Below are 22,995 nucleotides of genomic sequence, written 5' to 3'. Positions count from 1 at the left end.
ATGCACTGAGAAATTTATCTACAGGTCGTTTGACAAAAATGAACAATATCCTATTTATTGTATATACTGTTTTATTATAAATCGTGGATTGTATATTGCATTCTGTAAACCTGCTGTGGTCCCGTGGTGTGCAAATTCGCATGGTGGGGGGGAGGGAGAAGAACCTCTTGCGGGAGCTTTTTTTTTTTTTCCTTTCTTATTTTTCACTCTTTTGGGTTTTCTCTTCTGTTGTTGTTGTTGTTTTCTGTTGGCAGGACACACCCAAAGATCCAAGTTTGTATTAAAAAGAAATGAAAAAAAAAAGCAAAAAAAAAAAAAAAAACACACACACACGTTGTGTCTTGTGAAAGGGGGTGAGTGAGGGTGGGTGGAATGGAAGGGGCACACCAGGGTTTCGTCACAGCCCCTGGGTCCCCAGAGGAGTTGAAACACTGACATGTGTTCCCTTCCTCTGAGTTTTCCCTTGTGCCTGGGACCTGAGTCACCTTCACAACTGGACCCCCTACCCCAATTCCTCCAGGCCCTGGGTCTCCCTGCCTCTGGCTCCCAGCCTGCCCCTTAGGGGCCACCTGGTCCCTGATCTCGTCTTTCGGTCCCAGGTACAGGGGTTCTGCCTCTTAGCTCTTCATTTTGCCCTAGGCCCTGGGTCTCCCCTCACTTAGGCCCGTCTTCCATCCCACGTCCTGGGTTTCCCTTGCTCTGGGCCCTTTTTCAAGTCCCCAGGTCTCCCCAGCCCCTGAACCACCATTCTTTTCAAAGCTCAGGGATAGCTGCCTCCAGGACCCCTGTTCCTCCCTAAGTCCTAGTTTCCGCTCCCTGAGGAACCCTGTTAGGAGTCAAGTCTCTGGTATCCCCTACTTCTAGCCCACCTCCTTTCGCTCTAGATCTCGGGTCTCTGACTCTAGCCCCTTTGTTTTTAGTGTGTCTCCCCAGCCGCTGGGTCCTCCCGTTCTACTTTGATTCAGGGACACCTGTCTGAGATACTCCATCCTAAGCCCAACAGCCCTTGTAGGACACCCCCCTTCCCCACAAGGACTAGAGTGACCCCGTTTGTATGTCTTCCTTTTTGCCCCAACACACCTTTCTCTGCTTTCCCCTGTCCATCCTGAGCCCCAAGTGCTGGGTCTGGGTTTCCTCCCAGCTTTCATGAAATCCAAAGACAACTCAATCCTGTCCCTATTTCTGGTGGACCTGGAATGACTGAGCTGTTTCCTACTCCCTGACCTTGGGGAACTCTTGGCTGCTTGACCAAATAATGCCCACCTTGAGCTCCCTGGTCTTTAGTAAGCAGCTTTCCCTGCAGATCCATTGTATGTTGAAATGTTAAAACTCGGTCCAGTGTAGTTTCTCTGGGTCCCTCCCTGCTGAAGCTCAGGGAGACCCCAAGGGTCAGCTCAACACAGCCTGACAACAACCAGCAAGGTCCAGGCCTTGGGTGAGTCAAAGGAACCCTCCCTCTGAGAGGGTGACAGACTACCCCTTCTGGACACCCCTGTCTGAAAGAGGCGGCTGGAGGATTCAGATAGGGGCAGTTAACAAAACCGCAGCCCGTGTTGGATGTAAAGGCTCACCTGCCAAACGAGGCCCCTCCATGAATTCCCCAAGCATCAGATGCAGACAGCTCTCACCCTCCAGCATGGTCAGGGCACCAACACGAGTCTCTAGCTGGTTTGGTGCTGGAAGTGGGGGCAGGGAGCAGTAGGACCCCATGAAGGTTGGGGAGGGAAGTTTTGTTCCTGCAGAAGGAGAGAGCATGATCAAAGGCCTGGAGATGTGAGAGGTGGCAGGGGCGGAAGCCACACATAGTTAGGTCTGTTTGGAGTAGACACAGTGTTTGGGGAGGGGAGAAAGCTTTGGCAAGGTCTGGGGCAGGGTGGACGCTGGTTGGAGGGGGTGGGTGGCACCTCAGGAACCACTGGGGGGGGGGGGGAGGCCAGAAGCTTGTTTTCAGCCTGAAGAATCTCATGCACTGCAGGGAGAAAATGTTCAGTGGCTGCTGAGGAAGCAGAAGAGACTTGGGGAGGCTCTCCAGGTGAGGCAGTCTGGATAATGAGGGATGCTGGTGTGGGGGGTGGGAGGACAGAACTGAGGGCTCCACTTGCGATGGAGAAGAAGGCCAGTGAAGGGTAGCCTGCCACAGAATTGGAGTGAGGGTGGGGAGGGGAGACCCATGAAGGAAATGGGGGATTATAGCCCAGCAAGGGGGCTCATTAACTTGAGGGCTTTTTGTAAGGGAGATGGGGACTCACTATAAAGAGAGGGGCACCGGGAGAGGGATGGGAACCCAGAGAAGGGCTTACAGCTACTGGGATGGGAGGCAGGCTTGGTGAAGAGACCCGGGGCTCCCTGAAAGGAGGGGTCCAGGAGAGAATGTTGGCTCAGGGAGGGCAGGGTTCTGTGGCTTAGTAAGGGATAAGGAGGGCCAAGATGTATTTTGGAGAACACACTTGGGAGATCTGTCAGGGCCAAGGGCCCCAGCCTTTGGGATTTAAGGTTCTCTATGCTCTTGGGCCCTGAGGCTGTGGGGGGAGCGGGCAGCAGAGACACTGCCAGGTGGGTGGAGAAGGAATAGGTGGTACTCTTATGTGATCTGTTCTTACCACAGACCCACATGTGATCCCAGAATGTATCAAGGCCACGTAGCTCCTAGATATCTGGATTTTGCCACCATGTATTAAATGCTGCCAGAGGTGTTCATTCCTCAAAACAATTGTTGAGCCCTTGGCCTATGTGATTCAGTCGGTTGGAGCATCATCCTGTAACCATTAGGTTGAGGGTTCAATTCCCGGTCAGGGCACACACCTAGGTTATGAGTTCGTTCCGCAGTCTGGGCGCCTGCAATCCTGGTTGGGGCGCATGCAGGCAACGGATCAATGGTCCTCTCTCTTGTGGATGTTTCTCTCCCCCTCTTCCTCGTTCTCTCTAAAAGCAATGAAAAAAGTGCCTTTGGATGAGGATTTAAAAAACAACAACAACAACCCTGGAGGTAGAGAGAGATTCACTTCATTTACAAATGAAAAGACAGCTTCAGAGACTTGTCCAAGATCACAAGGAAAGTAGCAGAAGTAGGTTGGCCCAGAATCTGACACGGAGCCCTTGCTTTTCATAACAATTTAAAGGAAAAAAATTCTCATAAAATTCATCAAAAATGGACTCATTCTATAATAAACATTTAAATTATTGACATGAAAATAGAAAATAATGATAATGCTATGGACCAGATACTATAAACACTTCACATACGCAAACGTACCTAAAATCACCCCGTCTCCACAGCAGTCTGTGAGGCTTTAGTGTAATGACTACTGTCCCCATTTTACAGACAGAAGACCCAAGTGCAGAGAGAGGATTTACGAAGACCACTCAGTAAACAGTGACGCCAGGGCTCAAACCCAAACACCAGACTGGTTTTGTTGAGCTGCGTGGGGTCTTTGCATCAGAATTTTTAAAAGCTCTCCAGGTGGGTCTGTGCAGCCAAAGTTGAGAACCTCTAATCTAGTTACTGTGCTGAGTGTTTGCACACAAGCAGGCACCTGTGTGCACACCTATGTTTAAGGTGCCCTAGGTGTATATCAGACGCCTTCTTCTGTGTACATTATGGCATGAATTCGTGTTTTTCACTCTGAAGGCTGTAAATTACTATGGATTCTGAGTGACACTGAACACATTCATTTAACAAATACTTCTTAAGCACTTACAAGATTCCAGGCACTGTGGGATACAACTGTAAACAGAAGAGATCGGGGCATGCCTTTGATTGTGTAGGCTGATGGAATTGACCAGCTTGGTCCTCCGCCCCTCCCGGTGGGTAGCCCAGGTTTGGAGCCCCCTGGAGAACACAAGGAGTGAATGGCCAGCTGGGAGAGCTTAGGAAGGTGGAACTTGCTGGTGTGGCTATGTACGTGGTGGACCTTCTGGCCCTGCGTGCAAATTGTTTGAACCAGGGAGGTCCAGGGAATGTTTCTGGGTTTGAATGAGTATATGGGAAGTGGCGGGGGGTTGGGGGGGGGCGCTGCTCTGGGCTGGCAAGGTAGTCGCCAGCCCAGAGCAGCACACAGATGGTGGCACATGCATGCACGCACACACACAACCGCCTGCTGCGAGGAAGGGGCTGAGTTCCATCCAGCCCCAGGGCACAGACCCGCAGGGCCTGGAGAGCTGCTGTGGGTATGTGGAGGAGGAGGCGGCGTAGCTAGGGCTGGAAACTAGAGTGGGAGGGAGGGAGGGAAAGAGACAGAGGAGGCCAGGGACCCACGTCTTGATCTCTGGTCTGTTTCAGCAGTTTTGGACTTGGTGCTCTGGCTCTCTGTGTGACTCTGGGTCTTCCCCTCTCTAATGTCCTGATCTTGGCATCTTCGTGTCTCTTTTCTGGGTCTTGGACTATAAGGCTCATCACATGACTCTGGGTCACTAGCTCTCCAGCCTACTTGGCTCTCTATTTCCTCCAAGACTCTGTCTCTGCCTTCATGTCTGCCTCTGTCTCTGTGTCCTTCCTTGTCCTTGCCAGGTAGGGGGAGGGGGCCCAGTGCTCAGGGAGCAGGTGTCAGCTTGCTCAGGCAGCAGGGAGTGAAGCTGAGGACACAGAGCCAGCAGCCCCTGGACACACAGCCACACTCCAGGACACACACTCAGGGCACTCACAGGAAGGCATAACAACATGGAGAGTTGGGTTCTCGGGGAGCCACAGGGACATACACACGGACAGAGACACAATGCAATACGCAGCTGTCCCCAGAAACACACGGATGCCTGACAGGGAGGGTCACATACAGACACCAAGGGATGGTGCACACGCGCACACTGAGGATTACGCATCCAGGTACAAGCACACCTGGGGCATTCATCCAGAGGAAACTCAGGGCCATGGCCACGCAAACGGAGACACACACACACCTTTATACAGGCACAAAGAGAGCACAGACAACTGTACATTCAGGAATGAGGAGGCACAAACATAAGCACAGATAGGCAAGTACCCTCAAGGACAGCAGAGACAGGCACACTGAGGGACACACCTGGGCACGGGCTGAACCTCCTCAGGTACACCCCCGCCCCCTGAGGCTCACTCTGGAGTACCTGGGAGACACGCCCATAGGGCGGGGCGGGGGGGAGGTGCGGAGAGGCCCCAGCATACCGGAAGCCCCCAGCTTGCCCCCAGGCACCCGCCGGCGCCCCAAGTGTGCACGCCTGTGCCTGCGTGCCCACCGGCGCGTGTCGCCACCTGTGGGAGGAGAGGTGCGCACTGCGCCCCGGGGCGGCCCTGATGCGAGGCGCGGGGGAGCGGTTGCCATGGCGCGTGAAGCGCGGCCGCATACTAATGGGGCGGTCAGGGGCGCTGCCCCCCTACCACCTGACTGCCTCCTCCCACTGCTTCCTCCAGCAACTTCGAAGTCACCCAGGCCGCAGCTGGTCTCCTACACTCCACTCAGAGGGCCTGAGCCTGTTGCCTGGGGCCTGGAAGTGGTCGGGAGGCCTGCAGGGCTGCAAAATCCTCGCCTCCCTGGCTGCCCACAGAGAAGGCCCAGGCCCGGCTGGGTTGAGATTCTGGGGCGCTGCAGGGCTGCCCAACCTAGACACAGACATCAAGAGGGCACAGCAGCGGAGAGCACAGGTGCTGCTTTGGAAATGGGGGTGGCTACCCTGGGAGGGGGGAAATAAAGGAAACTTAACCCTTTTGTTGCCAGTGGGCCCTCCAGTCTGTCTTCCCTGGGCTAGGCTGGGAAGGGGCAGAGCACTTGACCAATCGCTACTACTACCCACATCGCCAGCTGCATCTCTCCAGTACAGGGGAGGGGGCATCAGCTACCATCACTTGGGTTCTGCTCTAATGTGATTGGTGGGGTAGAGTGAGGAGAAGTGCACTGAGCCCTAAGGGGAGGGGGACAGTAGCATCAGAAGGGGTAACACCTCCCCATACCTTGATGCCAGTCTCAGAACCCCACTTGCACTGCAGATTTGACCACCCACCCCCTCAGCCCCACTGTTTTTACTGTCATGGAGGGGAGTAGCGGTACCCTGGTGTGGGGGTAACCAGCAGAGGGTTTGCAGGTAGAGACAGTGGGAGGGGGGCCTTATGGGGGGGGAGCCAGGCAGTTGCCTAGCAACCCCACAGCTGTCTGTTGACCTAGAAGAAGCTGCGCCTTCTTGACACAGCTGGTGTTTACATGTAACTGAGGATCTGGCTTAGCGCTTGCTTGGAGGAAAGCTGAGGCAGGGCCCTGGTGGCAGCCTGGCCCTGGACCCAGCTGCGGTGGGCTCGTGCCTGCCTGCCCTCTGCTGCAGCTCCTACCTCAAGTCCAATAGGAGAGAGTAGGAGGGTGGAGTTCAGAGCTGAAGGCTTTAGTGCTGGAGAAAGTTGATGTACATACACACAGACACAACCTGAGGCCTTCAACACTGAAATGGCGGGAGACTAAGCGAGGACCGGAGGAGGGGATGCCCAGCTTGTGCACAGATTTTGGGCCACACAGAGAGCACCGACACTTACAGGGGCTCACGGACACACAGACTCACAAAAATCCAACTGACTTAGGCACACACGCAGGCACAGAGATGCCTGTCGGTGTAATGATCCTCAGGCTGACAGACTCACAAATACAGTAGTCAAGTGATTGAAACCCCAACACAGACACACCCACAAACCTCTGGATACAGAGGACACACAGGTACTGATCACCTGATAGAGACACACACTCAAACACACGGACACAGAACCGCCCACGTGTCAGTGCCAGCAGCTCTCCCACGAACACAGCTCATCCCAGCTAGAGTCTGCAGGTCTGCATGGTGAAAAGGAGAAACCCAGACCAACACGCAGTCACCCTCGTGCACACAGAAAAACACACAACGCCCCAAACTTTTATTGATTGCCCATCATGGTCAAGGCAGGCAGTGGCTGACACCCCTGACATAGGCAGAGACACCCCCAGGAGCCCCAACATGTGAAGAGGTCCCTGAAAGACCACGGGCCCTGACATGTCCCACCACACCCACACGCATACCCATAACAAACACATGCCCGCCTAGGGTGTGGGCAGAGCTGAAACTCCTCCCTGCCCACAAGCTCTGAGCGGCAGCGGATGTGCCATGGGGTCAGAGAGCCCTAGTGGCCCCAGGACTGGTGCCAGATGAGCCCGTACAGCCTGGGCTATACCCCTGACCCTCAGTTTCAGGGAGGAAATAGCACCGACTCTTTTTCTGGGAGTCCCCAGACTGAGAAGAAAGATACAGCCCATCCCCAGGAGCCCCCTCTCTGAGGCTCTGTCCTCCAGAGTCCCTGGACTGGCAGAAGAGGCACTGCCCAGAAGAACCCCAGGCTGGTGGGGGCCATATCTCCCTCCCTGGCAGCACAGCACACCGCAGACAGACACACATGCGTACACTAGCATGTGGCAGCTCCTGGTGGCTGCTTGAGGGCTTCCTGATAGAGGTGAGCCTGGGGCCTGGCTTTGGAGCCCGAAAGAAAAGGGGGAGGGAGTGTGCCGAGGAGGGCCTCCTTCTCTTTACCCCACACTCTGCCCCGCATCCAGCAGTTCCTCCTCCCACCAGGGCCCAAGGGGCCTGCTGGGGCCCCACAGCCCCATCAGCCCAAGCAGTGAGCAGGAGGAGGAGAGGGATATTTTTAGCTTCTCTGCCACTGACATTTCGCAGCAGGCGACCTGGGGTGAAGCTGAGTGAGTGCTGAAGGCTGGGAGAAGCCGACAGTGCCTTCCCGCCCCCATGCACATTGCACATGCACACACAACTGTGCACGCACACAGCCACATCCCCAATGCTCCCAATGCCCACATAGTGGCACGGCTTCAGGTCCACAGTCTCACACCTAGACACGCACGCACCTGTGCACACCCTTGGTTCACATGCCACTTATGCCTAAAACCTTACACACCCGGACACACAAAATGTATCCATTCGCATACCGAGATACATGTACACACAACTCATACATATACATTTAAAAGAAACACTTCCCACACCTAGCTAAGCATGCACACACTCATTCATCACTCATTCCAGAAATGTGATTCAGTGCCTACTGTGTTAGCACTATTCTAAACACTAAAGATACTGTGAGCAAAATAGACAAAAAAATCCCACCCCTTAAAGAGTTTACATTCTGGCAGGGGAGGTTTGACAATAAATAAAAAATAAATAAACAAAGAATCACGCATATAAGCCAATCCCCCAAAATATACAACCACACTTTTAAACAGCTCCCTAACATTCACTGCCCCACAAATACAACTGCACACACAACCCACAGTCAAGACTCATAGAGACATTCACTGTGTACCTCAAAACCATCACAGATGTGCCCTGGCTGGTGTGGCTCAGGGGACTGAGTGCTTGCCTGTGAACCAAAAGCTGGTTCGATTCCCGGTCAGGGCACATGCCTGAGTTGTGGGGCAGGTCCTCAGTAGGGGTCATGCGAGAGGCAACCACACACTGATGTTTCTCTCCCTCTCTTTCTCCCCTCCCTCCCCTCTCCCCTCCCTTCCCCCTCCCTTCCCTTCTTTAAAAAACGAATGATACATATAAACATACCAGTCACACATTGTACATAACTATATGATTACAGCCCCCAGGTTCATGCACTCCGCACTCCCACTCCGCACACATGTGCACACAACTCTGCCTATCACATATGTGTACACATTCCTGCATATGTCCCCATCCTTCAGGGAAGTCAAACCTGTTTGTCACACTGTCACACATTCATAGGTGTACACAGAGCCCTAGCACAACACTCACAATTCCACATACAACTCCCATGCTCCAAAGAGGCCACAAACCCTTTCTTACCAAGGGTCACACTCACCCTTTGCCCCCACGGCCCCCTCTCCCCTTTCTCATTAGGTGAGTGTGGTCACTGCACACCGCACAAGCACCCGGAATGCTGTCCTCAAGAACCCCCCAGGGTTATAGGGTTGAGTCCAGGCCATGGAGAAACCCTAAGGTACTTAACCCAGACCCCAAGAAGCAGGACTTTCTGCGCTCAGACTTTGCCCCTGGTGCCCAGGCTGGAGGTGGAGACAAAGGAGAGTCTGTACTTCCCAGGCCTTCCCCCAGGCCTCTCCCTTCCCTCTCCTCCCCTCCACACTCCCGCCTCGAGTTCCTTTCCTTCTCTCTTTTTAAAATATTTTTACACAGAGGGGCAGGGAGAGAGAAAGAGGGGGAGAAACATCAATGTGTGGTTACCTCTCACGTTCCCCGCACTGGCCCAAACCCAGGCATGTGCCCTGACTGGGGATCGAACCGGTGACCATTTGGTTTGCAGTCCGGCACTCAGTCCACTGAGCCACACCAGCCAGGAGCCTTTCCTTCTATTTCTCTATCTCCTCATCCCACCCCCACCTCCCCAGTTGCCCTTGGCACAGCACCAAACTCTCCTCTTCCGGGTTGTCTGCCCTAGAAAGTACTGGAACCCTTGTGACAAACAGATGGACTAATGAGCAAACAGACAGGTCACTTGGGGCGGGGGGTGGGGGGGTAAGCAAGAGATTATTATCATATCCTGAAGACCTGGGAGGGAGAAAGAGCTGAACCAAGAATGAACCAAGAGAAGAATAGGACCGACTGGCCCATGCAGCATGCACAGCAGACAGAACTAGGAGAAGGAGCCCTATGTTCCAGTCCTGCGTGCTACCCCAAACCAGTTGCTGTCCCTCTCTGGGCCTCTTTTCTGCTCTGTACAAAGAGGAAGTTGCAGTCAGTGATTTCTGAGGCAGAGATTCTCAAAGACACTGCAGCTGTTATATAATCAGGGAGGGGGCCTGAGTGCCGTGGGAGTCTGATTAGAGCAGTAACAGCCCCCTTCCCTGAGGTTTCTCTTCTCCCCCACACCCTTCCTGAAGCCTCCTCCTCCTTCTAGGCCTGAGCTCTTGCACTAGAAGCCATTAACACCCCCTGCCCCCCAACACATATAAATGCATGTGCTCCCCAAGGCTCAGCCACGTCCTTTGCCCTCTCTGGACATTTGGTGTGCAGGCTTGTGTATTTAGGGGCTCACATTCGGGCTCTGGGCCGATGAGCCGGTCTGTGTGTGCGCTGTCTCTCTGTCTGTCCAGCTGCCAGCAGCTTTCAGGCGCCAGGAGGGGAGGCAGCAGTCAGGAGGTGGGGGTGGGGAAGGAGGTAGCGTTGACAAGTTCCAATGTCTGGCTTTCCCTCCTGGAAACCCCAAGCTGGGGCTGGCCCCCCCTTCCCTTCCTGTCTCGTTCAAGCACGTCCCTTCTAAGAGCCCCTCTCTGCAGACACCCCCAGTGGAACCAAGCCCAGATTTGCTGCCAAGAAGGCCGACATTTCTTAGACTTGCCACGTTAAAGGTGCCTGCACAGGCACGCACTCAAATCCTCCCTCCATGTCCTCCTCCTGTGCACATTCAGATGACCCGAAACACACAAAGACACGGTTGGACACAGCGGCCACCTGTGCACACAGGCGGCAGCACATGGAGCGCATCTGACCCCAGCTCACAGACAAGTACAAACACAGCCATGTACTCCCACTCCTTACCCTCAGCTTACCGCAGACTCAAGCACGCGGTTTCCAGCACACAGACACGCACAAACGCAGTCACACACAGGCCGTGCCATGCAGAGAAACAAGTGCAAACCCGCAGCATATTGCCTCCCTGCACAGCACAGCCACCGCCGCCACCGCTCCCACCACCGCCCTGTGCGGGTGCATCACAGGCACACAACACCGTGCCGCCTGTTCTCTTGTGCACACAGCCAAGCATACACGGACGGCCACACAGGGTGACCCCCTGTGTCGCCAGAGATAACACCAGGTCTGCTGGGTACAGAGACCCCGCGTGCCCGTGCCCTGGACATGTGCACTAGCCCACACAGTTACACAGTGTCCCCCTGGGCACAGAGACATGCGTAAAATACAGCTGCATGCAGTATTTCCCTGTGCGCACAGAATCACTGTCCCTTGACACACACAGAGGTGAGCCCCAGTTCACAGTTACATCCTTCCCCTCCTGTACCCAGTGACAAGTCCACAGGGGCCCCGACACACCCAGGCGTGAGCTGAGTGCACAAACTCAAACACAGACGCTGACCCTTTTGTGCACATACGGATTGGATTCCTTGTCACTAATAGTCGTCTTCCAAGTGCACAAACAGGCCTGTGTTCAAAATCAGGACACACACAGCTTTCCCTGTGCTTACACAAACACACAGTGGCCCCCTGTGTATGCAAAAACCAGCACAAACTAACACACACACAGCATCACCTCTGCACATTGAGGCAAACGCAGACTCACAAATTGCCCCAACATGCTCCTCCCTGCACACGTAAGAGTGCTGGCTCACAAAAACAGACCCAGCTATCTGAACCTCACACACAGCCACTCAAGCTGCAGGCTCCTAACCCCAGCCTCTGCCTCCCTCAGTGGGGAGGGCTGGGAAGGTGAGGGGCTGGCTCAGCCCTTGTTCCCTCCCTCTGCCCGCTGGCTCACTCCGCTCCCTCCCATCTGGCAGAGTCAGCCAGCCCAGCCCCTGCTCCAGCAGCCCTGGCTTTTCTGGGCAAACTCTCCACGGGTTGGTCTCGGCTGATGCCGCAGCAGCAGCAGCAGCAGCAGCAGCAGCAGCAGGGGCGAGAAGGCTGCGGGCGGCTGCCAACGTGGCAGACGGCGAGCAGGACAGCAGGAAGGAAGCTGGGCCCACTCAGCGCCCACTCACTGGGGGAGACAAAACCAAAGGGGCTGAATGAGCAAGCAAGGCAGCTGGGCAGGGGGACCTCGTGCCCAGCCTGGGCTCTGGGCCCACATTGGTCCCAGACTCACCGGGTGACCTTGGGCCACTTGCTCCTTCTCTCTCTGGCCCTATTTCCCCTTTCAGCAAGTGAACAGTCTGGAGCTGGACACTTCTTCCAGCCTCCAAAGCTCTTATCAATTCAGAGCAAAGAACTCATAAGAAGGAGACGTGGGTTCACTCTGTTGCCTCGGGCTAGTCCCTTCCCCTTTCAGAGACTCAGCCTTTCTGTCCAGAAGTAAAAACTCCTCACCTCTGTAAGCTGTCACTGTTGACAAAATGTTTTCATTCTACAAAGCTACACCATTTTACAGATAAGAAAACTAAGGTTCAGAAAGGTCAGTGATGCACCCAACGTTACCCAGCAAGTGCGTGGCAGAGCTGGGACAGGAACTCAGGACTTCTGATTTAATCTCTAAAATCAATGCTGTCTCCCTATCTTCCAGTCATCTCACACCCCCTGACTGCCCCTCTGAGACCCCCCCAACCCCCCAGCCCTGGGCCCCACCCGAGCCACCTGGTTCTGCCCTGGGGAGTCAGGGTGCAAAGGCCAGACAGGCCTCCCACCAGCATTCCAGCTGCCACTGGGAACACAGCTGTCAGCAGGGCCAAGAGAGCCAAAAGCCACCTCCCAAGCAGGCCCACATAATTGGTACATTGTCAACTCAAAACAGAGCTGCTGTGGGATCTTGGGCAAGCCACAGTCCTCTCTGGGCCTTGGTTTCTTCATCTGGCTGCAGTGGATTGGACTAAACCATTTCCAAGGGACCTTTCAGCTTGGATAGTTGCCTAGGGAGTGACCAAGGAGAAACACAATGGGGGAGACAGCTAGACCAAGGTCCCTGCTGGCCCTAGCCGGCCATGCGTGTGTCTCAGGTATTTGGAACAGGGGAATCTGGCCCCTTCCTCCCCTATAGGTTGAGGTTGCATCTAAGCCCTATTTGAGTTCCCACTCTGGGAGAGTTTGCAGGATGGACGGATAGACAGACAGATGGACAAAGGTATGATGGAAAGTAGGGAAGATAGGCCCTCAAGTAGTGCTCTAGGGGCTTAGCACCCCACGAGGAGGGAGGACAAAAGGAAGGGCAAGGCTCTCCCCCTAGCCATCTCCTTTGTTTATTCCATAACCTTTACCTCTCCCTCTCCCTATGCTCACTCTGCCCCACCCTACAGGGCAGTCTGTGGGGAGGACACATGTGGGAGAGATGGATCAGCAGGGAGGTGAATGCTGCGGGATCAGTCCTGGGAACTACAGGAGAGGCACCCGGCTCACCTGTGGGGGCGAAGAAGGCCTCCAGGAGGAGGAGTCACAGGTGTTGAGCTCAGGCTTCGAGGGTAAGGCAGAGTGAGCACGGTGCAGTGTGCCTGCTTGAACGTGTATCTGTGCAGGTGCAGCTACTATCCCTTCTACAGAGATCAGTACTCAGGGGGGAGAGCCAGAGCCAGGCCTTCCACCCACGCCTGCCCGACTGACTGCAAAGCGCATGTTTTTTGTGCTATGCCACCATGGCTCCTGAAGGAGTGAATTGCTAATGGTGGCATTTCAGATTTCAGATGTAGTGACAGCAAACTAGGGAAGAGGTTCTGGACAGATGGTTCTCAATCGGGTCCCTGCCTCGGGCAAGCAGAGCAGAGGGTTGTCAGAGCAGGCGAAGCGCCCTCCCCTCCATTCCTCTTGTGTGTGGGATGCAGGCAGGTCCCTCACACGCACTCTCCTCACCATCCCCCTCCAGCCCTTTGACCCTGCCTGGGTGACCTGCATGAGCTCAGCTTCCCAGCAGCCCTGCGGAGGAGTCAGCTAGAGCAGAGGCTGTCTCTGCCCTCTGACTTCTTGGCAGTGCCAAAGGAGGCGGGGCTGCAGAGGGGTTGGGGGAGCCTCCCAGCCACTGGGCCTCTGGTCCTGTCCCCCAACTCAGGCGCCCCCTGGGTTTTGCTGCAAAGGCTTAGGCTGGGGACAGGTGGTACAGGATTGGGGCGCTCTGGTCAGGCCCGTCCCAGTTGCTGCAGCCTTGTTGAGCTGCCATTAACAAGTGGCCGGAGGTTGCCGTGTCTCCATGGAGACCAGACAGTCGGTGAGGCTCCGGGGTGAGGGCCGTGATTAGTGAGTGTCAGCTTTGCCAGCCCTGCTCTTCCCACCGCCAGCCGCTGGGCTCAGAGACAACAGGCCTGAACGGGGGTGGGGGAGGACAGGGAGGGAGCCCTGGGCTCCCACAGGCAGGGGGGCTCCCAAGCCCGGCCCCAGGTGCTCTGTCTTTGTCTCCCCCTGTGGCTCCTCAATTCCTCCTGCCTTCCCTCCTAATCCATCTTCCACACAGCCCTCAGGGTGAGCTTTCTAAAACACAAGCTGAATTCTGACACTGCCTTCCCCGAGAACTTTCCATGGCTCCCCATTCCCTTGAGGCTAAGAGTCAAATTCCTTATCCTGGCATTCAAATCCTTTCTTCCTTTACCCGTTCACTCATTCGTACAACAGGTGTATACGGTCGGTAAAACAAGCAAGATCCCTGCCTTGAGGAACTTCCAATCCAGTGAGGAAGATATACAATAAGTAAAAATACAAATCAACAGATACATGATTACACTTGTGAGGAAGGCTGGGAGGGAAATGGAAAGGGTGTGTTGGTAAAGAATAATTTGTGGGGGCCAGCCTCCCGAGGGTGGTCCGCGTGGCTTCTCTGAGGAGGCCACATTTTGACAGAGTCACAGACGATGGGGACCAACTTGTGGGGAGAGAGGGAGGAAGAGCATTCCAGGCTTCAGCCCTGGCCTTCTGCTCCTGCCCCAGCTCCACCCCCACCCATGTTTCCTAGCTGGGTTCAAGGTCAGGGCTTATCCAAGGGAGAAACCGCTGAGTGGCCGCTAACCCTTTCTTTTCCTGCCGTGCTCACCTCTCCTCAATCCTGGTCCTGCCAGTCCTTCACCATCTTTGCTCCCCTCATTGCCACTGCAGACCCCATATTTTCATCCCGAGCGTCACACCTGCCCCAACAGGTTTGCCCATTCACACGCTGCCTCATTCCTTCATCTGCTCATGGGCTGAATGCCGCCTGTGTGTCGGGCGCTCTGCTGGGACTTGTGGATGCAGCAGTGAGCAGGACCACACTGTCCCTGCCCTGGGCACAGTCCAGTCAGGGAGACAGGCAAGTCCACAGTCCCAAGGAGGAAGAGGAGGACCTAATCTAGATACCCCTACTCTGGGGTGCCTAGAAAAGCTTCCAGGAGGAAGTGTGGCGAACTGAGGCCTGAAGGAGGACAAGGAAGTGGCTGGACAAAGGAAGGGCAAAGATGTCCCGTGGAGAGGAAAGGGCCTGTGGGCAGGCAGGACAGGACAGGATGTAAGAGGTCAGAGCCTGACCTGCGGGCTGGTGGGGAGCCACTGAGGGACTTGAACCCACAGGGAGCATGCTCAGATCTTCTCCCCGACATCCAGTCTCTCCCCTTCCGGTTCACTCTCCACGCTACAGTTAGAATCATCTTTCTAAAATAGGCACAATCACATCCCTGCCCAGCTCTTAAAGTCCTGCTCTGTCCCCAGCCCTTTAAAGTCTAAACTCGGCAGCCAGGCCCTTGAGGCCCTTGAAACTGCCTTTCCAGCCTCATTTCCTACCACTCCTCCCAGCTGACTCCGCCGAGCCACACCCAGACAGGTCATATCCTCCCACATTCCTCCTGGAAGGCCTTCCCACACTTCTCCAGGTGAAGTCTTCATTCCCCAGGAACCAGCATAGACACCCCCTTCTCTAAGAAGGACCTGACGCCTGCTCCCTAAGAAGAATCTGTTTTTCCTCTATGCACCCATTACACTTAACTACAGATAGCTAATATTCACTGAATGCTTCTTCCTTCCTATGTGCGAGACTTTATAGAAGAATTTTATGTTCATGATATTTAATCCTCGCGGCTACCTTGTAAGAAAGTATCATCATCCCTGTTTTACCCGTGTGAAACCGAGGCTCAGAAAGGTGAAGCGTGACTGGCCCAGTTACTACCAAAGGTAGTCAGTCTGACTCATCCAGGGTCCCCAAGGCCCGGCAGATAGCTCCACACACTGGAGGGGTGTGCACATGTGTGCAGGATGACTAAACAACTTCAGCTAGAGGGTTGTGAGATGGGCTCACAGACAGGTCCCCGAAGGTAAAGTAAACCCCTCTACCTTGCGTAGCTCTGGCCGTCAGCCTGGGATAGAGAGCATGCCCAGCCCAGCACCTGGCTCCTGGCCCAGCCCCAGCAAGCGCCCGCTGGCGACCTTGAGATTCCCATCCCTTGGCTAGCAGCCCCTTCAGAATCGGATCCAGCTTCAAGTCTCAGCTGTGCCCTTAGATAGAGCTGTGTGAGCCCCAGCAACTTTACCTCTCTGAGTTTCAGTTTCTTCATCTTTTAAATTGGCTCAGTAGTATTTGCTTTTCAGAGTTGTGGTGAAGAAAATGGATGGCAGCCATTCTTACTCTCTCCCAAGTGCCTGCTATGCACTGTGCCAGGCTTTGTCATTTATTTTTAGTTTAGCCCTGAGGCCCAGGCAACCAGGGAGGCAGGAGCCCCTGCATTTCAGAGGGCCCACTGTAGCCCAGCTCTGTTGGGCCCTTGTCCGTGAAGTGAGGAGTAAGAGAAGCCAGGAGGCCGTGCCCACCTAACGCCCACCTTCAATCTCTTCTAGACTGTGTCTGGTTACTCAGATCCTAGAGTCCCTTTCAAGGGACTAGCTTCCGGGGCCTGAATGAGCCATTGTCTAGTCCAGACCCCACTGCCAGTGTGGATTCCTAGGCCTGAGAGCTGGCCAAGGGGCAGCTCTGTTCTGGAGATGGGTGAATAGAGCTTGAACCTGCGGATGGTGGGGCAGAGAGAGGATGGGAGAGGAGAAGGGCCTCTGATGTACTCTTATTCAGGACCAGCTTGCCCTTACTAATCTTCACAAATGCCCCGGAAGGCAGGAATTATGAGCAGTATTTTAGAGATGAAGAAACTGAGGCCTGGACTAGAGGAGTGACTCCAAACTTGTTCCTTTTATGGCCTCTGAAGTGGCATGCTTCGTATCCACACGCTTTGCATCTGTTACTTCATTCTCACAACCCCATGATGCAACCAATATCATCACCTCACTTTTCAGATGAGGAAACTAGGGCACAGAAGGGTTAAGGGACTTGCCTAAGCTCACACGGCTCGTAAGTGTCAGGTCTGAGAATTGAACCTTGGCAGTCAAGCTTTTAACTATAGTGTTTGCTGTGTGTTACTATTATCATAGTTACATCTCATTTCCTTGATTTGGCTAGTGATCGCTCTGCCTTGATCTGTCTAAGGAATGGGAATCAGTAAGGGGGCTCTGAGTGCCCCCTGGTTGTGAAGCCAGGAAGAGGCAGAAATGTGATCTAAGCCGAGGAAGGGCCACATAGAAGGAGCCGGGGCACTGGAGTTTGACTCCGCTCCTCACCTTCTGCAGCCCCAGGATAGCCAGGCAGGGCCCTGGGGCTGCTCAGACAGAGGCCTCTCTGCCTGAGCTTGCAACTATGCCCTCCTTCCCAGCCTGTGGCCTGAGAAGATGGTGCTTTCCCAGGCCAAAGCAGAGACAGCAGCCCCCCTCTCCCTGAAGGCCCAGCTGTGGGGCTGCTGACCAAGCTCCCACCAGCCCCGCCTCTCCTACTCCCTGGCCAAGTTGCTGCTCTGTGGTCACCTGGACCCAATTTCCTCCTTCCTGCCTCCTCCCATCTCTGGGAAGCGCCCCTAGGCTGCCCTGCCAATTTTCAAAGGCTTCTCCCCCAGGAAGCCATTTCTGTCTTCCCCCCACCCCCACCCCAGGTCTCCTACCCCTACTTGGAACACTCCAGCTCCTCTCCCTTCAGCCCCACACACAGAGAATCACTTGGACCATCAGCCCATTTTCCATTTGGTTCCTGGCTGAACATTGGGTCCCCCTGGCCAGACTGAATTCCCTTCCCGAGGGCGGTTATCACATAGTGTGCTTCCCTCTCCCCTCACAGTGCCTGGCAGGGAGGAGCCCAGAGCCAGGGTTGCCTGTGCTCCAGGAACTGACCCTTGGTGCTCAGAGGCCCAGAGCCAGCATCACTGTTCTTCAAATGCTCAAGGTCAACCTATGCCTCTTTTTAAGTGAAGAGACGCAGGAAGCCCAGGGAAGGGAAGAGATTTGTTCAAGGTCACCCAGAGGTCAGGCCAAGACTCAAACCCAGGCCTCTGACTCTCGGGCCCCAGCGTCTGATGCTCCACATGGATCAGTTTCTAATCCTCCCAGGTCGTCTTTATCAGGCAGGAGACCAAAAGAGTTCCTGACAGTGTACTGTCAGAACCTGGGGGTTAATTCTGCCCCAAATGGCATATCCGGAAAATCTGCAAGATTATTAGTCCAACCTGTCTCCATCCATCCCCATTTCATAGATAAGAAAACTGAGACCCAGAAAGCAGGAGGGGTGTCTTCAAGATCACACAGAACTGGAGCTAGAGATACTAGTTTCCACGTCAAGTTCTTTGAAAAAGAATTAAGCATCACCAACTAATTCATTTATTCAACAAAGATTTCTTTTTGGAAAGCCTCATAATATCTGTGCTGGGTGCTGAAAATATAAGGGTTAAAAAAGAAAGAACAGCTATAGCGGGAAGGGACATGAGGGGGCTTCTGGGTATAGGAAACGTTCAGTGTCACAATGTTCTGTCTTAATCTGGGTACCATTACAGAGTGTGTGCCGTTTGTGAAAATTCACCAAGCTATATATTGGGTTGGCCAAAAAGTCCATTTAGTTATTTCCGTAAATTAAAAGACACATTTTTCATTTTCACCAATGACTATTGATTTGGATATTCTGAGTATGTCCCTTGTGGTAGAATGTTGGTTGTTCTCAGTCAATGTCTCGATTTGATCACGATCAACTTCAACTTGTCTACCGGACCGTGGAGCATCATCCAGGGAGAAATCTCCAGCACAAAACTTCACAAACCACTTTTGATGTGTTTGATCAGTCACGGCACCTTCTCCATACACTGCACAAACCTTTTTTGTGTGTTTTAGCTGCATTTTTACCTTTCTTGAAATAATAAAGCATAATATGCCAGTAATGTTGCATATTTTCTTCCATCTTCAATATGAAAATGGCTGCACAAAAATTCACCAATTTCGATAAGTTTTTTTAAATGCATGCTGATATGACAGCTGTCACAGTGCAATCTAACAAAATTGTTTCAAATGAAGTTAAAGACAACTAAGCACTACTGGAGCCATCTTAAGGAAAAAAAACCAAACAAACTTTTTGGCCAACACAATATTTTGATGTGTACACTTTCCTGAATGTATATTTCAGTAAAAAGATTTTTAAAAAGGCAGTCACAAGCATTGAGCTCACAGAGTTACAGTATACTCGAGGAGATAAGATGTTAGACAACTAATCACACAAATAATTATTTAATTACAAGTGTGACAAATGCTACAATAAAGTAGAGGGTGCTATGGGCGTGGAATGGGAGGTTCTGATCTAGTGCATGAGCAGTGGAGGAAGGCTTCTCAAATGAGGTGAAGTAGAAACGGAACTGTAAAGAATGAGCAGGAGTTCACAGAATGGGAATAATTCTCAATCCCTACCTCACACCACACAAAAATTAATTTAAGATGAATCATGGACCTAAATGTGAAAACTGACATCATAAAACCTCTAGAAGAAAATATACGGAAATAGCTCCATGACATTGGGATAGGCAAAGATTTCTTAGGCATCAAAAGCACTTAAACAGCCCTGGCTGGTAGTACAGTTGGTTGGAACATTGTCCTGATACACCAAGGTCGTGGGTTCGATTCCCGGTGAGGGGCACATACAAGAATCAACCAAAGAATACATATAATACTTGGGCAACAACTCAATGTTTCTCTCTCCATTCCTCTCTCTCTCTCAAATAAATAATTTTTTTTTAAAGCTTTAAACAGCCCTGGCTGGTGTGGCTCAATGGATGGAGTGCTGGCCTGTGAACCAAAAGGTCACTGCTTCAATTCCCAGTCAGGGAACACGCCTGGATTGCAGGCCAGGTCCCCAGGTGGGGGGTGTGCGAGAGGCAACCGATTGCTGTATCTCTCGCACATTGATGTTTCTGTCTCCCCCTCCCTTCTTCTCTCTCTAAAAATAAATAAATAAAATCTAAAAAAAAGAGTTAAAGATTAAAAAATAAAGAAAAAAAAAACACCAAATTGCCATGGCTGGTGTGGTTCGGTTGATTGGAGCATCATCCAACAGGGTGAAAGTTTGCTGGTTCAATTCCCAGGCAGGGCGCATGTGAGAGGCAACCGATCAATGTCTCTCTTTCATATCCGTGTTTCTCTCCCTCTCTTTCTCCACAACTACCCCCTCTCTAAAAATAAATTAAAAATTTTTTTAAATAGCACTAAACATAAAACTAAATTATCAGGGGATGGTGAAAAGCATTCAAGGAGAGAAAATAGTATGTGTGAAGGCCCAGAGGAAAGAAGGGGCAAGGTGTGTTGGAAGAAGCGAGAAAATGCCAGAAGTGAAGGGAAGGCAGGGGGAGAGTGAAGTCAGAGGAAGTCCATGAGGCACGGGGCCGAGGGGCCAGATCACACAAGGTTGCATGGGTTGGGTTAGAAGTTAGGGCTTTATCCTGACGGTACTAGGCAGTCAGAGAATGGTTTTAAGTGGAGGCAGTGGCGGGAGCGGCAATTGAAGCAACTTCAACAGTTGAGAATAATGTGACCTAAATCTAGGTTTGCAAAATTGAATATTACCTTCTTTTATTTTTTTCCAGGATACTAAATATCTTTACTATATTAGTTACATTTCTGAATGCAAAGAAAAAAATATCTGGAAAAAGATGCCAAATTTTAACAATGATTTTATTTAGGAGTTTGGATTTTATTTCTGTTTATTCGATTTTTAGTTTCTATTTCTTTATACCTTCTTAGATGTTCCAAATACTCTATAAATAAAGCACATTTATGACATTCGTCAGAAAAGTAATAGTGCCCTGGCTGGTGTGGCTCAGCGGACTGAGCGCCGGCCTGCGAACCAATGGATCGCTGGTTCGATTCCCAGTCGGGGCACATGCCTGAGTTGTGGGCCCAGTCCCCAGTAGGGGTTATGTGAGAGGCAATCACACATGGATGTTTCTCTCCTTCTCTTTCTCCCTCCCTTCCCCTCTCTCTAAAAATAAATAAATAAAATTAAAAAAAAAAGTCATAGTGAAGACTCAGGGTGTCAAAGTCACAATTACTTGAGAGCAATGTGAAATACATGATAACTTATTAGGGTATTATCTTCTTTGATGTACACCAGGATTGCAAGGTTTTGCCTACACAGAAAGAATAAAAAGAAACACTCCCCTTTCTCCCTGCTCAGCAACAGGACAAGGCCAGGCTTGGATTCTGCTTCCTTGCAAATCAACATACAGTTTTACAACTTGAAAAGTCACTTAGTCCAGGTGCTGGGATGAGGTGGCTCATTGTAGGTGGGGACTTGGGCTGTGAGGCCCTGTTCTGCCAGGCCCAGCCCTGGGCTTAGAGGAGGTGGAGTCTGCCAGCTCCCATCCACACCCCAGCTCCTGCTGCAGCCCCACCTTCACCTCTGTTCAGCTCCCGGACCTCCTCTCCCCTTTCTCTCTCTCCCTTGGAGAATGGAAGAGTCCCTGCCAGGAAGAAAGAGCCCAGAGGTGAGGAGTTTCCCACTCCCACTCCCACTCCCACTCCCACACATACCAACAAACCCCAAACCAGAGCTGGAGTGGGACTCGAGCAACCAGGTGCCAGCAGAGTCTCAGCTATCTCATCACTCAGGTCTCCTCCCTGCAAGGTACTCAAGAAAGGTGCTGAAAGTGGTAACTCAATTCATTTCATTTATTGAGTGCCTGCTGCATACCAGGCTCTGGCTAGAATTCAGAAGGACATTTTGTTCCTGCTCTCAGGGAACTAACTCTTGGGGCAGTGGGGGAAAGAGAGTGTACCAACATTGCAAGTGCTTTATAAAGGTGCAAAGTGCAAGTGAGTATAGAAAGTGAGGCTGATTTCACTTGGGGAACAGAGTGTAATATCAAGGAAAATTTCTTCCAAGAAGTGACAGTTGAACTGGGTCATAAAGAATAAGTAAGACTGACAGTAAGAAGTGCTCTTTATGGCAGAGGAAAGTATAAGAAATATAGTTACTCTTGAGAGTCTCAGCTGCTGTGCTCAGCACCTTATGTATTCATTTTATCCCTCCAATGACTCTAGGTATTACAATTATGACCATTTTCCAGATGCAGTAACTGAGGCTTAGAGAAAGGAATTAATTTGTAAGTGGTGAAACCGAGACTTGAACTGAGGTCTGTGTGCTTCTATGCTCTTAACTTTGACTACATATAGTGGCTTAGGCAAAGGATGTGTGGAGGAGAGGGGCAGGAGCTGAGGCTGGAAGGGTGGAAGTAGGGGTTGGGTGGTGAAAGCCTTGATGAGGAGTGTGGGCTTTATCCAGAGAGCAATGGGAAGCCACGGAAGGTCCATTAGTGAGGGAAGGGGTAAAGAAGGATGACACCCACAATTAGCTTTCTGTTATTAGAGGCCCACTTTAAATGAGGAGACATTAGAGACCTAGAAACCTGTGTAGGAGTTGTGCTGCAAAAATCCAAGCAAAAGATAGGAGTTGAGAGATGGAGAAGAACGGGTGCACTGGGGAGAAACAAAGAAGAACCTGGGGACAGGTTGGCTCTAACAGATGAAGTAGAAGGAGTCTAAGATGATATCCCAGAATTTTGGCCTACATGCTCCAGAAGGAAGCTCAACAATTGGTCTTTAACAATAGAGTCGTCCCTCCTTATCTGTGGGGGATATGGTCCAAGACCCCCGGTGGATTAGTACTGAAACCTATATATGCTATGTTTTTTCCTTTACATACACTCCTATAATAAAGTTTAACTTATAAATTAGGCACAGTAAGATATGAACAACAATAATAAAATAGAACAATTATAACAATGTGCTGTAATGAAAGTTATATGAATGTGGTCTCTTTCTCTCTCAAAACATCTTATTGTACTATTATACTCACCTTTTCACTTAAAGGAAACACGTTATCGCTTCTGTTTGGCATGCCCAACTTGCCAGCACCGGTGCTCTTCTGCTTTGGGGCCATTAGTAAGTAAAACAAGGGTTTCCTGAACACAAGTCTCTGCTACCCTGACAGCTGATCGCACTGATAACTCACTGAAGCGGCTACTAAGTGGCTAAGGAGGTGGCGGGGAGTGTGTACCGGGTGGATGCCTGTAG

At 52.1% G+C, this 22,995-nt stretch overlaps 1 long non-coding RNA gene across 2 annotated transcripts; it reads right to left on the bottom strand.

Moving 5' to 3' along the window:
* Nucleotides 1-108: 108 nt before the first annotated feature.
* Nucleotides 109-11,324, bottom strand: LOC123479131 (uncharacterized). Of its 2 annotated transcripts, none has more exons than XR_008426369.1 (4): nt 11,270-11,324; nt 2,803-2,922; nt 1,572-1,736; nt 109-244 (listed from the first exon to the last, which is right to left on the bottom strand). It is a non-coding gene; the product is annotated as an uncharacterized lncRNA (long non-coding RNA). The 2 variants fall into 2 exon arrangements; XR_006654657.2 differs by having other exon boundaries at nt 11,240-11,293.
* Nucleotides 11,325-22,995: the final 11,671 nt, after the last annotated feature.

The sequence above is a fragment of the Desmodus rotundus genome, chromosome 3 (assembly GCF_022682495.2).
Source record: "Desmodus rotundus isolate HL8 chromosome 3, HLdesRot8A.1, whole genome shotgun sequence".
NCBI classification, from domain to species: domain Eukaryota; kingdom Metazoa; phylum Chordata; class Mammalia; order Chiroptera; family Phyllostomidae; genus Desmodus; species Desmodus rotundus.
Note: the sequence above shows the minus strand (reverse complement) of the source record. Positions and strands in the feature narration are given on the sequence as shown.